This window comes from Heterodontus francisci, chromosome 34 (genome assembly GCF_036365525.1).
Source record: "Heterodontus francisci isolate sHetFra1 chromosome 34, sHetFra1.hap1, whole genome shotgun sequence".
Taxonomy (NCBI): domain Eukaryota; kingdom Metazoa; phylum Chordata; class Chondrichthyes; order Heterodontiformes; family Heterodontidae; genus Heterodontus; species Heterodontus francisci.
Genome location: NC_090404.1, coordinates 28,225,417 through 28,236,483, shown reverse-complemented (window position 1 = coordinate 28,236,483; position 11,067 = coordinate 28,225,417). Strand labels below are relative to the sequence as shown.

Sequence of the window (11,067 nt, the reverse complement as noted above, 5' to 3'; positions counted from 1 at the left end):
GGTGAATGGCAGAACAGGCTCGAAGGGCCAAATGGCCTCCTCCAGCTCCTATTTCTTATGTTCATTAAACTTCAGTCTGGTTCCTCTCAAGCTGCTGAGTGAGTGAATTAAATCTTTCTTGACAAATCACCAAGATACCAGACTACAAGTCATGCCTGAAACATCATTTATTGGTTACAAATCACAACTTAGTTAAATCTGGGCACACAGACACTTTATAGACATGTATAAACAATTAGAAATGTAATTAGAGTTATCCAGCAGTTGAGCACTAATAGGGAGAGTATTTCACAAAACAAGTAACAAATGCAGGGGTGAGAGTGGACAAAGACCAAAAGGTCTGAAAATTAGCAGCCAAAGACAAAAAGTTTGCTTTATTTTTGACAAGGAATCATGTAATTATAGCACTGATATTGAAGCAAACCAGTTGAATAATGGCAATTCTGTACAATTTTGCATATGTAATGAGTAAAATTGCACTGTACTCAGAATACAATTTCATGACAGCTGATAACTGATTTTACAGAGCTTCACATTTTCAATGTTCCGAAGAAGGGTCACTGACCCGAAACGTTAACTCTGCTTCTCTTTCCACAGATGCTGCCAGACCTGCTGAGTGGTTCCAGCATTTCTTGTTTTTATTTCAGATTTCCAGCATCCGCAGTATTTTGCTTTTATTCACATTTTCAATGTCCTGTTCTGCCTATTGAAAGCTTGCTCATGGAATTGGTGCTCTGAGAAGATGTGTCAACTTCCATGAAAAGCAATGTATGTAAGCATACCAGATGGCACATTCTGGTGCCTCGGTGAGCGATTTGATCAAATCAGTCGGTATATAAAGTCATAAAAAGTAAACATATATGAGACATTGACAATTCAGAAACATGAACCAAAGTGGGGTCATTGTTCTTACTTTGTGCTGTGACATTAAGAATAAGAGGATAACTAAGGAGAGAATGAGGCCCATAAAAGACCAAAAAAGGTGACCTATGTGTAGGGGCAGATGCTGTTGGTATTGTTCTTAATGAATACTTTGTGTCTGTCTTCACAAAGGTGAGGGACGATGTAGATATTGTCGTTAAGAAAGAGTATTGGATGTTATAAACAGAGGGAGAGAGGAAGAATTAATGGGATTAGCATCCTTGAAAGTTGATAAATCACCAGGGTGGCTGGGTGAAATGTACCCCAGGCTGTTAAAAGAAGCAGGAGAGGAAATAGCGGAAGGTCTGACCATCATTTTCCAATTCTCACTGGATACAGGTGTGGTGCCAGAGGACTGGAGAACTGCTAACATTTCGCCTCTGTTTAAAAAGGGAGCGAGGGAGAGACCGAGTAATTACAGGCCAGTCAGTCTAACCTCAGTAGTGGGCAAATTATTGAAATCCATTCTGAAAGACAGGATAAACTGTCACTTAGAAAAGCACAGAATATTCAAGGATAGTCAGCATAGATTTGTTAAGGAAAGATCTTGTTTGAACAACTTGATTGAGTTTTTTGACATAACAAGGAAGATAGATGAGGGTAGTGCAGTTGATGTGGTCTCCATGGATTTTAGCAAAGCTTTTGACAAGGTTCCACATGGCAGACTGGTGAAAAAAATAAAATCCCGAGGGATCCAGGGAAATGCAGCAAGGGGGATACAAAATTGGCTCAATGGCAGAAAACAAAGGGTAATTGCTGACGGGTGTTTTAGTGACTGGAGGGCTGTTTCCAGTGGCATTCCACAGGGCTCAGTACTGGGTCCCCTGCTTTTTGTGGTACATATTAACAATTATGGACGTAATTGTAGGGGGCATGATCAAAAAGTCTGCAGATGACACAAAGATTGGCCGTGTGGTAGATAGCGAGGAGGATAGCTGTAGGCTGCAGGAAGATATTGATGGTCTGGTCAGATGGGCAGAAAAGTGGCAAATGGAATTCAACCAGGAGAAGTGTGAGCTGAGGCATTTGGGAAAGTCAAACAAGGCAAAGGAATACACGATTAATAGGAAAATACTGAGAAGTGTAGAGGAAGTGAGGGACCTTGGAGTGAATGTCCACAGATCCCTGAAGGTAGCAGGACAGGTAAATAAGATGGTTAAGAAGGCATATGGAATCCTTTCCTTTATTAGCTGAGGTACAGAATACAAGAGCAGGGAGATTATGCTGGAACTGTATAAATCATTAGTTAGGCCACAACTTGTGTGCAGTTCTGGTCACCTCATTACAGAAAGGATGTAATTGCACTAGAGAGGGTACAGAGGAGATTTATGAGGATGTTGCCAGGACTGGAAAAATGCAGCTATGAGGAAAGATTGGATAGGCTGGGGTTGTTCTCCTTGGAACAGAGAAGGCTGAGAGGAGATCTGATTGAAATGTACAAAATTGTGAGGCGCCTGGATAGAGTGGAGGTAAAGGGCCTAGTCACCTTAACAGAGAGGTCAGTGACGAGGGGGCATAGACTTAAAGTGATTGGTAGAAAAATTAAAGGAGAGATGAGGAAACATTTTTTCACCCAGAGGGTGGTGGGAACTCACTGCCTGAAAGGATAGTTGAGGCAGAATCCCTCAACTCATTCAAAAGGAGTCTGGATATGGACCTCAAGTGCAGCAATCTGCAGGGCTACAGACCAAATGCTGGAAGGTGGGATGAGAATGGGTGGATCGTTTTACAGCCAGCACAGACACGATGGGCCAAGTGGCCTCTTTCAGTGCCTTCAACTTTCTATGATTCTATGATGATACACACAATCACCTGAACGAAGCAGAAAGTAAAACCAGGTAGGGAGGATTGTATACCAGTTATACAGCCTGTCCAATTTGCTGTCCATAAACTTCAATGGACAGGAATATCACCTACGTTCTGTTAGGAGCATGTGATACTCCTGACCCAATTTTCTTTTAGACAATCATATTCCTTCAAGAACAAAGGAGGAAAATAACCTTATTAACTTTAGCAAATGTGCCTCTAAAGATAGAATGCTTGTTTTTAAATATCATGACTCATGGTAGATTTTATAATTTAAAATAATTAGTCACATTATAAAGATTCTAAACTAAAATAATCTTGTTTGCAGTGCAGATCTCATTGTAATCTTAATGAAAACTAATTAAAAATGTAGTTTTCCTCTTCAAAGGGTCCAAATATTATGCAATGTAAAAATTGTCCCAGATCTTGCTAGCGGCAGTAGAAAAGTAATGAGACTAGTGTTGTACCTCTAGGAAGCAAATCCTGCACTCCAGGTCCCACTACCTGGTGGGACGCCCTGCCCCATGTGCCCAAAGATCTGCAGGTCGAGAATTGGCCTGTTCAGTGACCTGAAGACCCATGGCAGAAACTCGCGACCTGGAATAGACGTCATCCTCGAGTCGAGGAACAGCCGATGACAACCTCTACAGTAACAAGTTTGAGGTTCTGTTGCATCATCCCCAAATCAGGCTCAAAAGTTTGGTAATGGCCCTGTGACAATGCAGCAGGTCCAATGGACAGCTGTATATCCCAACAGTGATGAACACTTCTGGCCCCTGTTCGACTGCATCAATTGGTCCAGTGGCAGCTGCATTTAACAGCAAGACATCATAACTATTGTGTTGGCTTGGAGAAAGGCAGCACTCTGTATATATATGTTCATGTTCTCAGGTGGTATCTGCTAAGATATCCCATGAAGGTAAAAACAAACATTGGGAATTGGTCTGTGTATACACACACACATCCTTTTTGGCCATTTACAGAAGACTGACACACTGAAGTTGTGAAGGAGTTTGCAGTTCCACCCACTTGCTTTCCTGGTTGAAGTTCATTTCCACCAAGGTGGAAGATTATAAAAAATAAAGATGACTGAAAAACAGGTAAAAAGACTTCCGGGCAGCTTTGTGGTTGGACGGCTTTAAAAAGAAAATCAAAACTGACAATTCCAATTTTTTTTTTAAAAAAGGCTGTCTTTTGGTTAAGGTCAGAAAGGGAGAAGTCCCTGGTGGATTTCCAAAACCCCAATGTCAGAAATCTGTTATTTGGCGAAAATTTCTCATCCTTGAGTTACTTGTGAACTCGCTGGTGCGTCAGAAGGCTGGATGACTGAGTGAATTCCTTCCCACACTCTGAGCAGGTGAATGGTCTCTCCCCAGTGTGAACTCGCTGGTGTTTCAGAAGGTCGGATGACTGAGTGAATTCCTTCCCACACTCAGAGCAGGCAAACGGCCTCTCTCCAGTGTGAACTCGCTGATGTCTAAGCAGGTTGGGTGAAGTAGTGAATCTCTTCCTACACGCAGAGCAGGTGAACGGCCTTTCCCCCGTGTGAACTCGCTGGTGTGTCAGAAGGCTGGATGACTGAGTGAATTCCTTCCCACACTCAAAGCAGGCAAACGGCCTCTCCCCAGTGTGAACTCGCTGGTGCTTCAGAAGGTCGGATGATTTAGTGAATCCCTTCCCACACTCTGTGCAGGTGAACGGCCTCTCCCCAGTGTGAACTCGCTGGTGTGACAGCAGGTTGGGTAAAGTAGTGAATCTTTTCCCACAATCTGTGCAGGTGAATGGCCTCTCCCCGGTGTGAACTCGTTGGTGTGCCAGGAGGCCGGATAAATGAGTGAATCCTTTCCCACATTCACAGCAGGAGAATGGCCTCTCTCCAGTATGAACCCGCTGGTGTGTAAGCAGGTTGGATGAAGTAGTGAATCCCTTCCCACACTCTGTGCAGGTGAACGGCCTCTCCCCGGTGTGAACTCGCTGATGTCTCAGCAGGTCGGATGACCGAGTGAATCCCCTCCCACACTCGGAGCAGGTGAACGGCCTCTCCAGGGTGTGACTGCAAGGATAAGTTTCCAGCTCAACTGGATAATTCAATCCCTTTCCACAGTCTCCATATTTACATGGTTTCTTCCCAGTGTGACTGCACTTGTGTTTCGACAGGCCAGATGATCGGCTGAAACCTCGTCCACACACAGAACACGTGTACAGTTTCTCCCCACTGTGATCGCTGCTTTTTCCTTCCATGTTCAAAATCCAGTGATATTCGGGTTATGATAACTTGGGCGACTCCTTCAGATCCTGATCTGACGTTTACTTTGTATTTCACGGCTGCAATTCCTCCCCTTCTAAAACCCTGTGAAATTGATTTAAAACAGAAAAAAGACTGTGTGAGAGAACCCACAAAAACAAAAGGCAGGTTGTGAAATGGAGCTGAATGAATCTGGTAATTTATGGGGCCGGCACTGGGAAAAAGTGACCATGAAAGCTGCTGGATTGATGTACAACCCCAACTGGTTCACTAATGTCCTTCAGGGAAGGGAACCTGACACCCAGTCTGGACCTACACAAGACTCTGCCCTCTATGGGAGGAAAAAGAGAGAAAGAGAAAAAGAGACAGACAGAGAGAGAGAGACAGACGCACAGAGAGAGAGAGAGAGAGAGAGAGAAAGAAGAGAAAGAGCGAGAGAAAGAAAGGAGAAAAAGACAGAGAGATTTTATATATCTACAACTCAACCAGAACTTTGACAGAACCTCACAAACCCTCAACTTCTATCATCTAGAAGGACCAGGGTAGCAGGTGTATGTGAAAACCATCACCTCCAAGTTCCTCTCCAAGTCACACACCATCCTGACTTGTCTGACAACCAGTACTGGATGAACAAAAATTTCCTCCAATTAAGTATTGGGATGTCTGAAGTCTTTAGTCGCCGTGACAATCTCCACTCCCTCGCCACCAACTTTATCCCTCTCCATGGCAACTGTCTGCGGCTAAGGGGCGGCACAGTGGCGCAGTGGTTAGCACCGCAGCCTCACAGCTCCAGCAACCCAGGTTCGGTTCTGGGTACTGCCTGTGCGGAGTTTGCAAGTTCTCCCTGTGACCGTGTGGGTTTCCACTGGGTGCTCCGGTTTCCTCCCACAGCTATAGACTTGCAGGTTGATAGGTAAATTGGCAATTGTAAATTGCCCATAGTGTAGGTAGGAGAATGGTACAGAATATGGGATTAATGTAGGAAGGGATGTGGTAGGGAATAATGTAGTATTAGTATAAATAGGTGGTTGATGGTCAGCACAAACCCGGTGGGCCAAAGGGACTGTTTCAGTGCTGTATCTCTCTATGACTCTATAAACCAGACCATTCATAACCTTGGTGTCATATTTGACCCCGAGATGACCTTCCGACTGCATATCAGCACCATCACTCAGACCGCCTATTTCCACCTCAATAACATCACCAGGCTTCACCACTGTCTCAGATCATCTGCCTCTGAAACTTACATCCATGTATTTGTTACCTCTCAACTTGACTATTCTAACACACTCCTGGCCGGTCTCCCACATTCTACCCTCCGTAAACTTGAGATCATCCAAAACTCTGCTGCCTGTGTCCTTACTCGAACCAAGTCCTGTTCACCATCACCACTGTGCTCACTGACCTACACAGATTCCCAATTAAGCAGCACCTCAATTTTAAAATCCTCATCTTTGCTTTCAAATTCCTCCATGCCCTCGCCCCTCACTATCTCTATAATCTCCTCCAGCCCTACAACCCTCCGAGAGATCAGGGCTCATTGAATTCTGGCATCTTGAGCATCCCTGATTTTCATTGCTCCACCACTGGTGTCCGTGCCTTCAGCTGCCAAGGCCATAAGCTTTCGAAATCCCTCCTTAATCCTCTCCGTCTCTCTACCTCACCTCCCGTGATTCAGACACTGATTAAAACCCACCTCTTTGATCAAGCTTTTGGTCATCTGCCCTAATATCTCCTTATGTGTCTCAGTGTCAAATGTTACTTTATAAACACTCCTGTGAAACACCTTGGAACATTTTATTACATTAAAGATGCTATATAAATACAAGTTGATGTTAACTTGGACATATATCACCGTTCCTTCATCATCACTGGGTGAAAATCCTGTAACTCCTTCCCTAACACCATTGTGGGAGCACCTTCACCACACAGACTGCAGCGGTTCAAGAAGAAGGCCCACCATCACCTTCTCAATGGGCAACTGGGGATTGGTAATATATGCTGGTCGGGCTAGTGATGCCCATATACCAAGATGAAGTACAAAAATCCCTATCTGTAAAATGGATAAAAGCCTCTCCAGAAATGCTGGTTAGTAAAATAACATGCTTTTACATTGAATGGTTGGTGTTCGTTTAGCAACCTCATCTCCCCTGGAATCTACCTCCCTTACAGTCTCTCACTGGAAATAGATGAGCCTGACTGGGCTCAAAGGTACTCGGGATTAAACCCAGCAGCTGTTCCTACGTTTCCACTCCAGATCAAACTGATGCAACAAAAAAGACCTACACAGGTCAGGAACAGACTGCAGCATCAACACCCACCCCGATACAAACAGGATTTTAATTGCTCTGTTTGTGTTTCCCAACTCAATTTTGTGACCAACGTCTGCAATAAGACTAAAGCAAAATAGAGCAGATACTGGAAATGTGAAATAAAAGGAGAAAATGCTGGAAATGCTCAGCAGGTCAGGCAACATCTGTGAAGAGAGAAACAGAGTTAACGTTTCAGGCACATCGACCCACCAGTCTGGAACTCAAGAGTGGGAAAAGGAGGAAGAATGAGGAGAGCCAATATAGTCCAACACTCACGCAAACCTATAATCCACCTACATTACCGGGATAGGGAGACTGTGTTTAGAAACACTCAGCAACACGACTCCAGTAAAAGATCTCAGGAGGAAAAGGGGGAGCAGTGTGTGTCCCTGCCCTGATATCCCCCTCCCCAGGCCTGTCAGTCAAACCCCCCACTCCTCCCAGTCCACAGCTCAGCCTAGCAGCTTCCTGCACCTTGAGCCAGCCCTGCCCAGGTGTGGCCCAGTCTTTGTGGAACCGAGGAGGGGGGGGACCTCCTGCTCTGTGCTGTGTCCCAAATGGTTCCTCCCTCCCAGGCCCCTTTATAACTGAGCTCAGTTTCCTTTAAAGTTTTCTCCTTTGATGTTACAGTTCATTAATCTTTAATTCCTCCAAAAGAGCTGAAAATCTGGCGGCCTTTAACCCCGGGCCTGTCATTGGGAGAAGCCTCGATGCAAACGCAGAACCGGGAGCTTCTTAATGAGAGTGTTGAGGCCGACACCGGGTGTTTCTGAAGCCTGCCCACCCACCAACCAACTAACTCCATCGCTCCCGCCACCGCTTACCGGATGCAAATGCACTTCAGCTAATTCTCGGCACTGTGCATGCTCAAGTGGTCTTGTCATGGCGCCTGCGCATTAAAAGCACCGAGAATGCTGGGTAAGGGACATTGACCGCCTCAATCTGAGCAGCAGGAAGGAGCGCCGAGCAGTTGGGAATGGCGAGAAGACGGGCGCAGGAGCGTCAAGTGAATCGGCGATCGAGGGAGGCAGTGGGGACCTGAATCCGGCGAGTGAGGTGGCGATCCCGATCATTAAGGCGGTTTGGGTTTATATGTTTTTTTGTGTCAAATTGAGCAGCGCCATCTTTATTACTGGCAGCTCCGAGTTTCGTCACAGACTCACGTTTCAGTCGATCAAGCTGCATTTGCGCATGTGCAAATCGTGCACCACCTAGTGGTTGCGTTGCCAGCAAACGCGTCCTTAATCCACCCTTCTCTCACCTTTACATGGTCCATCTCTGACACTTCCCTTCCCTTCCTCGACTTCTCTGTCTCCATCTCTGGGGATAGGTTGTCTACCAATATCCATTATAAGCCCACTGACTCCCACAGCTACCTCGACTACACTTCTTCACACCCTACCTCCTGTAAGGACTCCATTCCATTCTCCCAGTTTCTCCGTCTCCGACGCATCTGCTCTGATGATGCTACCTTCCATGACGGTGCTTCTGATATGACCTCCTTTTTCCTCAACCGAGGATTTCCCCCCACTGTGGTTGACAGGGCCCTCAACCGTGTCCGACCCATTCCCCGCACCTCTACCCTCACCCCTTCCCCTCCCTCCCAGAACCGTGACAGGGTTCCCCTTGTCCTCACTTTTCATCCCACCAGCCTCCATATCCAAAGGATCATCCTCCGCCATTTTCGCCACCTCCAGCGTGATGCCACTACCAGTCGCATCTTCCCCTCCCTTCCCCTGTCAGCATTCCGAAGGGATCGTTCCCTCCGCGACACCCTGGTCCACTCCTCCATTACCCCCACCACCTCGTCCCCGTCCCAGGGCACCTTCCCTTGCAATCGCAGGAGGTGTAATACCTGCCCATTTACCTCCTCTCTCCTCACTATCCCAGGCCCCAAACACTCCTTTCAGGTGAAGCAGCGATTTACTTGTACTTCTTTCAATGTAGTATACTGTATTCGCTGCTCACAGTGTGGTCTCCTCTACATTGGGGAGACCAAGCGCAGACTGGGTGACCGCTTTGCGGAACATCTCCGCTCAGTCCGCAAGCAGGACCCTGAGCTTCCGGTTGCTTGCCATTTCAACACTCCCCCCTGCTCTCATGCTCACATCTCTGTCCTGGGATTGCTGCAGTGTTCCAGTGAACATCAACGCAAGCTCGAGGAACAGCATCTCATCTACCGATTAGGCACACTACAGCCTGCCGGACTGAACATTGAGTTCAATAATTTCAGAGCATGACAGCCCCCCACTTTACTTTCATTTTTAGTCATTTTTAGTTATTTTTTCTTCCTTTTTTTTGCATTCCTTTTTCCATTTTTTGCATTTATTTCATTTCATCTTAGTTTGTTCAGTTTGCTTACCCACTGTTTTTTTCAGGTTGTTTTTCTTCAGGTTTGCACTTGCTGATGTTCTATATTCAGTATATTCACACCTAATCTGTACTAATGCTTTGTCTTTCAAAACACCATTAACATATTGTTTGCCTTTGCTCCGTGACCTTTTGGTCAGCTATGTGGCCTGGTCCAATCTGCACCTTCTCCTTTGTTATCTCTTGCCCAACCCCCACCTCACTTGTTTATAATCTGTGACTTTTCTAATATTTGTCAGTTCCGAAGAAGGGTCACTGACCCGAAACGTTAACTCTGCTTCTCTTTCCACAGATGCTGCCAGACCTGCTGAGTGAATCCAGCATTTCTTGTTTTTGTTTCAGATTTCCAGCATCCGCAGTATTTTGCTTTTATCTTAATATATGTTCATTGTTTTATCCTGTTGTATTTTTCTGAGGATGAAACATGAACTTTCCATTCATTCTATTGCGAGAAAATGGCAGACTATCTTGCCCAGAATGCTCGGCGCGAAGGAATATGGCCTATCTCCATGAGAACGGTCGCAACGCGCAGGTGCGGGAAGACCCGCCCCTGATCCGGCCAGTCTGCTCGGAGCATGCGTGTTGCGGCTCCAGGAAGCAGAGGCGGGCGAAGCGCAGCGTCAGCTACACGGAGTCTCAGCGGCTCTCAGGCCTCGATATCGAGCTGCCGGGCCGAGCGGCGAAGACCCCGGGGGCAGCATTAAAGTGATGGTGCAGCGCCTCCCCCATCCGAGCCGCCGCTTCCTGGTTTCTTCTCCCGTTTCCACTGAGTCAGGAAGCCTGGATGTTGATTGGTTGGTAAATATTGTAGCTTTGTTTCCCTTTCTCTAAAGTTAGGAAGTTAGTCCAAGGAGCTGGAAATTAAACATTCCAGTTTCCATCAGAATAAGGGGCAGCTTCCCGAGATTTAAGTGACGCCTGGAGGTGAGATACTGTCAACAATAAGGAAAGCGGTGAGGATGGAGTCAATCAGCAAGTGTTGCCAGGATTTTGTAACCTGATGGTGTTTAAATAAATAGCTGATTGTATTGGAGATTCATTGATGCAGGATGTGTGAACTTTAACACATGAGGCAAGGCGATATCACAAGTTTTGGAAAAAGCTGTAACGTGTTGTTGGATACTAGAGTCGGAACGCCTTGTGTGGTTATGGGATTCCTCCCTCCGCTGCTTTGATTGAGACATTAGCTGGGTTCGAATAACAGAGGAAGAAATGTCTTTGGGATGCTTTAAGCATTCATACTGCTACATGACACAGTAAGAATTAAAAGTAATTAAGGAAACTAATGAAGGAAATAAATTTTCAGGCCTAGTGAAATCTAGCGGGGGAGTGGGACTGATTGGATAGCTCCGTGGAGAACTGACTTAGATTTGATGGGCCAAATGGCCTCCTTCTGTGCCATAAATGATTCCG

The 11,067-nt window shown here is 46.0% G+C and overlaps 1 pseudogene; it reads right to left on the bottom strand.

Moving 5' to 3' along the window:
- Positions 1 to 262: 262 nt before the first annotated feature.
- LOC137348771 (zinc finger protein 208-like) overlaps positions 263 to 11,067 on the bottom strand; it is a 133,293-nt pseudogene continuing 122,488 nt past the window's right edge.